Genomic DNA, 6,405 nt, shown 5'->3' on the forward strand with positions numbered 1-6,405 from the left:
ACTATATTTTCGGTATAACCTTTACACGAGGGACTATTTTGCAAAGCATTTATCTTTTCGTGTTTAGAATCAAATTTTGACGTAAACACAAAAGTTTTAGATGACGAGAAACTCTACAAAAGTGTATGAGACTCTAGAAAGCCAAATCCCTTTTATTTTTGAGTTGTTCGAGTGCAATGTGGGGCACTTGGCTATTTTTTATAGTTTTATGCTGAAAACACAACTTTGGTCATTTTGAATGCTCTCAAAAAGGCCTTAGAACTCATTTTTAAAGAACCACCATAGAGATATGTTTTATAGAGTTATAATTTCTAAAACTTTGTAGTTTTAACTTTTCTCTAATTCCAAATAGATTGGAAGATAGTCCTCTCCCAAAGAGACCAGCTTTTAGAATTTGCCTTACAAATTGTTATCAAGATTGACTGTCTTGATGTGTCTATATAGATTGGATAGACTAATGCATAAGCATAGTTATGACTTAGCTATAGCGACTAGAAATGATCCCGCTGGTTAGAATGTGATAATTGATTATATTAAAACAAAGATTTATGTATGACTTGAAAGAATTAAAAGACTAAGAGAAGTAACGATTGTTTAAATTAAAAGCTTGTTTTTATACTTGAAGTTAATTTTAATTGATTTGAATATGCTTTTCTTGAAAGATTAGGGACTAGAAATAAGTGTAAGATAATACATTGTATGACTTGTGATTGCTTTGTTTTGGAATGAATGATTGATATACATATGTATGATCGACAATATGAGAATGAGATTAAGGCCGACTATCCTTAGACAGGGAATGTCGGATTTTGAACGAGATTGAAGCCCTCTGGAAGTCTTGTGGTAGAACCCAAAGAGGACGAGAATGAGATAAAGGTGAGCCCAGGATGACCACGACGTCTAGTGTGGAGGTTGGGTGGATGGGCATTGGAGAAAGTCGTAGATTGGCTAGATTTTCTATTGGTGATTATTACTAATCATGTTGTCGAGCATGGTGATAATGACATAATCTTTGAGATGGACACATACATGGAGATTGATTGAGATGCTATGCTTTAATAGAGATTTATATTATGTGAATGTTTGTTTGAGATTCTACGCTTATGTGATAAGAATCTTGGATATGGCATGCCTACTTGTTTTTCTATTTGAGAGATTGATTTGATTGTATTTCTATGTAGAAATAGCACGATTAAGTGAGTTTTAATGTTTTCTTGGATTAAGTTGTAAGAATAAGATATAGTTAGATTTGGGACCGTCACATTGTGAATGCCTACTTCTACCTCTAAATCTTGATCTTACCAATGGTCTAAGGTCCCAAATAAAGACATTCATTGACACTTCAAATTCATCTATCAATTAGAATATACCTCCTTGGCGGTGCTCAATTAAATGGCCCAAAAAGTTACATTTTAAGACATCAATGGTCCACTCCACATGGTCTGATTTATAGCTCAATATTTTCTGCATATAAACTTAAAAAGTGGCATCGTATGCTTATTCAAAAAAGTTCTCTTTTTGAAAAACCTTAAAATCTTCATACTCTCAAAGATCTGATCAAAACCGCGAAACTGTATACCATGAAAAATAAGTTGAATAACAACTTTTTTCTTCCACATGTGAAGAAGATTACTCACATCATACACCCTTATTGAGAAAGATCTTGGTTTTTATTATTTAGCCTTTGTAGTGAATTTAAATACCCAAAATCGATAACTTTGAGGTAAAGCTCACGTCCTTATTCCTTAAATTTGATGAGGTTCCAATAACAATACTAAAATATGTGCACTCGCATCAATATAAATGCTAGGAATCCTTATTTATGACCTTGTCATGTGCACAATGGTTGAAGTACAATGAGAAATGAGGAACAAGACTCAATTAGACACATGCTAGAAGAAGTAATGAGTGGACAGTTAGAGATAACATTATCATCACAAGTAAGAGTCACATCATATAAGTAGACAACCACACTAAGTTAGATCATCGCCCTATCAACACCCAAGAAAACTAGAAATCCAATACTAATATCATATCACACAGCAAGAAATAAGCTGCAAAGAGTGAGGGTACCTCTATTTCTAAATTCAAATATTTGTTGACTTGGAAGATATGCTTAAGCCCACCTTGAGCCCACAAAAAGGCCCCTCAAGTACACATGTCAAAACTCTCCTTAGTCCACACAAGACCTCTAGAAGAATCTTCTCTCTTATGCCACACTCCTCCACATTCTCTCCACAATGTTGGCATGTGTTATACATCTTATTTTACTAGAAATACCACGCTATGTAGACATAAGGCACACTCCCATTTTATGACTCATCACCAATTCTACATATGTTTAGCATTGTAACCCATACCAATGTATTTATAGATCATACACATGGTATTTAAAATAAACACTCCACTCATTCTCATTCTCATACCCAATACATAATATAGTCTCTTGCTCATAGGTTACTCTAGTCTCCTACACACATGACCACAATAGTCTCCTACACACATGACCACCACTGTAGCCTCTTGCACACATGTGGCAAGATCAACCCCTTCAGCTGCGGCCACCACCACGGTAGTCTCTTGCACACATGGTAGGCTCAACCCCTTCAACTGCAACCCACCATGGTAGTCCCCTGCACACATGGTGGGCTCAACCACTTCAATTGCAGCCATCACCAATTGAGGCTCCTGCACAAATGGTGGGCTCAACCCCTTCAATTTAAACACCATTATAGTTTGCTATACACACATGTTAGTCACGAGTGATGAGTTTTCATGGTGGACAGTTTTGTATCACCCCAGTGAGATAGCTATGTTTATGTTTTCTTTTTGTTTTATTTTCGATTCCATGATGAGATATGCCATGGACATTATTGTATCACTTTGGTCTCATAGGCCCATTGGGTCTTTAGTAGTTGCTTAATCTCTCTCTCTCTCTCTCTCTCTCTCTCTCTCTCTCTCTCTCTCTCTCTCAATGCATCTTTTGCATATGGGACACAGTATTAATGTCTCTCACTCCCTTTCTCTTTGTCATTTTCTTTGTCTCCCTCCCTATGTCTCTCTAACTCTTTGGATTGGTCTTCGATTTTCTTATTACCAAAGTGTATAGATGGAGATAGAATCAAGACATTCAAACGAGAATGGCGAGTTGTGAAAACGAGATGAAAACCTAGTAATGGAGGTAAATTCTTCTTGTTGTATTTTAATATTACATTAAGAAAACCCAACTTTTGAGAAAGCTTCAAATAAGAGGGCATAAGAGACAAGTTTTTGAATCTCATGACACAATGATTTAATCATATAAAGCTCCACGCTTTTTGTTGTTAAATTTCACCATGATTACAAATAAGAAGCTTTAAAGCACTACATGTGCATGGTTTTCATTTTTTAAATGGGATATTACTTTATTATGGGATTTAAGAAGCTTATTAACAAAACTCTTAGGCTACAACTCTTATAATATCTAGCTACAACCCATATATATTGGGGTATTATTGATTGATAATTGCATACCATATTGTTGTGTTTCAGGAATCGTGTGTGGGCACATTAGAAGTCTCTTGTAATGTTATAAGGGCACATAGAAGAGTAACCCTTGGACATTGGAGTAAAACATATAGTCTGTATAGGGGTTTATGTTAATGCAAGAGAATACATTAGAGACTATGTATATATGAATAATTAGTAATGAGGTAGGGACAAGGATAACACTATTCTTATGTTATACAATTTTGTGAGAGGAGATGACGTTTTAAAAATGCATGGTTTTTAAATGATGGATTGGGCCGAGTCATATAAAAAACTATCGACAACATGCCCCTTCCCAAAGGGCATGTGGATGTGACGATGATGGAAAGTTATAAACAAGGTAATCCATTGTAGGCTCCATTATCTCAAGCAGACATGTACATGTTGTGTATCAGGTGTGGAATTCATTTGTTCCAAGGAAAAAAGACTTAGTACATCTTTTAGATCTTTTCAATTTTGCGCTCTCCTTGTATTTTTAAACTATTCTTCATGTGCTTTCTTTTCATTGAACGATCATGTTAAAGGAAACGTGGTCATTGTGAGCACTATGAGACATGAACCATAACATGTGAAGAAGTTCCTACCAAAGGTGTCAAATGAGTACAAGGAAGTCCATTCAAAGGAAGAAATAGAAGGTAGTGAGATAAAGTGACGATGATGACTATGAGCTTCCTTAAAACAAAAGGAGGAAAGGTAAAAAGGTAAAAATAACAATTTCAAAAAAAGGAGGAGGAGGAGGCTCTCCACCCAACAATGTAGTGGAGGGGATGATGAGGATCATGACATGCATGAAGCCTACATAATCAATTACATGAGAAAGCTTCACATGGATGTGTCATAGGACATCTTGGATCACTTAAATATAAGTTCAACATTTGCACTTGTAGACATAGTGAAAAACTTCTATGCAATGTGAATGGTAGCAATCTCCACCCTTGCATAAGAAGAGTGAATAAGAAATACATCAAGATTTGCATTTTTTCCTCTACATGAGTACTAGTTCAAAATTTATACGCTCCCTTGTTTTTGATAACTCAAGGTCGATAGAGTGCAATAGTGGATGACCACTGGAGATAAAGAACAAGATCAAGGGGGTTGAGTGGAAGTTCCCAAGTGGAAAAATGTTGTCTGCGTGTAGGATGGAAACCATCACCTCCCATGCTAGATGGAAGAGATAAAAAAAGGTGAGCAATTGGACATTTAGCACTTAATTAAATGTGGTTGTCTAGATGGTAACCATCACCTGACATGCTAGATGAAAGGGATGAAAAGAGGTGAGTAATTGGACATTTAACACTTAAATGTGGTCGTCTAGATGCTTTCTAATAGATAGAGTACTTGATTACACATTCTCCCATGACCCACATTTACATCCTTGTTGTCGAGCTTGAAGAGAAAAGGGTGAGGTGATTGGTTGCCACGAGATGTTTTTACAAACCTTTTCTTTACTTTTGTACAAGTCTACTTTCATGCTTTCATAATGAAACATGGTTTGCTTTCTTAAATTTTGCACAAGGCTACTTTATAAATTTTGCACAAGTTTGCTTTCATGCTTTCGCAAAACATAGTCTTTTTCTTGTATATGTGGGAAAACCGACAAAAAAATATACTTAATTTATGATTTGGGATGTTAAAACATGCATCAAAGGAGGGCCATGAATGGATGATACAGTGCATGCACATTAGCCATGTTTTAAAGATCTACGTTTGTAATAATACAGATGACCATGGATAATTAAGCGTAAATGTATATGCAACAACAAGATTACCAGGAACAAATACAAGAAAGCACCTTGTAGAAGGACCAGATTGGCCATAAAACTTTCTGAGAGCTAAGTGGAGGGAGTCATTCTATGAGGTGGACAAATGATGTAGGAAGGCTATGTGATACAACTATGAAGGAAACTACAAATGGCGAAGACTTTTATAAGCAAGGATTGACTGAACTATCTTATCTTTAACTTACTATATTTCTTTTCATTAAAATTACTTATCTTTCGCATTTAATGAGGTGGTGTGACACAAAGTTGGAGTTTTAACTTCGGTCACTTCTTAGAATCAAAACACACTTGTATGAAACCTCATAGCCTCCTCACCTCCCTTTCTCTCCCTAGGTTAAGATAAAGATATATGCATCAAAGGTGAGATCATAATTCATGGAAGGAAAGATGAAAGGCTCCGGAGAAGCAAGAATTTCTGCCAGTCTGTGGCAGCTCCAAACAAGAGGGCAATCCTTTGTTGGAAGAAAATCTTCCGACTCAGGATTATGTGAACGAAAACATACGGGGAATGTTGGTAAGGTTCATCCATTCGAATTGGGTGATTTGGACGGAACATATTAAAGTAAAAGAATATAGCAATCACTTACAAGAGGATAAGACATATGGGATTTGCCTTTTGATAAGAGATTAGGAGGAATTAATCATTATTAAGAAGAAATAATGATCAAAAAAGTCTATAAAAAATAGAGATACACAGAGAATTGCAAGTTTAAATCCATATAGACTGTGCAAAAGAGGATTACATAAGTGCGTAGAGCTTGAAGAGAGCTTCGTGCCTATATAAAAACTTTCAAAAACGGGCAATCAAGCGAAAAGTTATGAGCATTTTACTACAAGACTATAAAACTGCCAAAATTCGCCTAAAAAATAGCAACTTTGGGAGAAATTATGATCATCAATGAAGTAAAGGATTAAGAAATTAGTTATATGAGTGGAAAGAGAATATAAAGAGCTTCCTAGCCATATGATCAATTTTAAAAACCAATACCTGAGTGATGAGTAATTACCGGTTGAAATTTGGGTATTGGACACAAAAACTGCACTTCCCTCTCTTCGCATGAAACCTCAATTTTCACATAGCCTCTTGCCTCTCATC

This window comes from Cibotium barometz, chromosome 61, assembly GCF_041138505.1.
Source record: "Cibotium barometz isolate CiBa-2024 chromosome 61, ASM4113850v1, whole genome shotgun sequence".
In the NCBI taxonomy this organism is placed as follows: domain Eukaryota; kingdom Viridiplantae; phylum Streptophyta; class Polypodiopsida; order Cyatheales; family Cibotiaceae; genus Cibotium; species Cibotium barometz.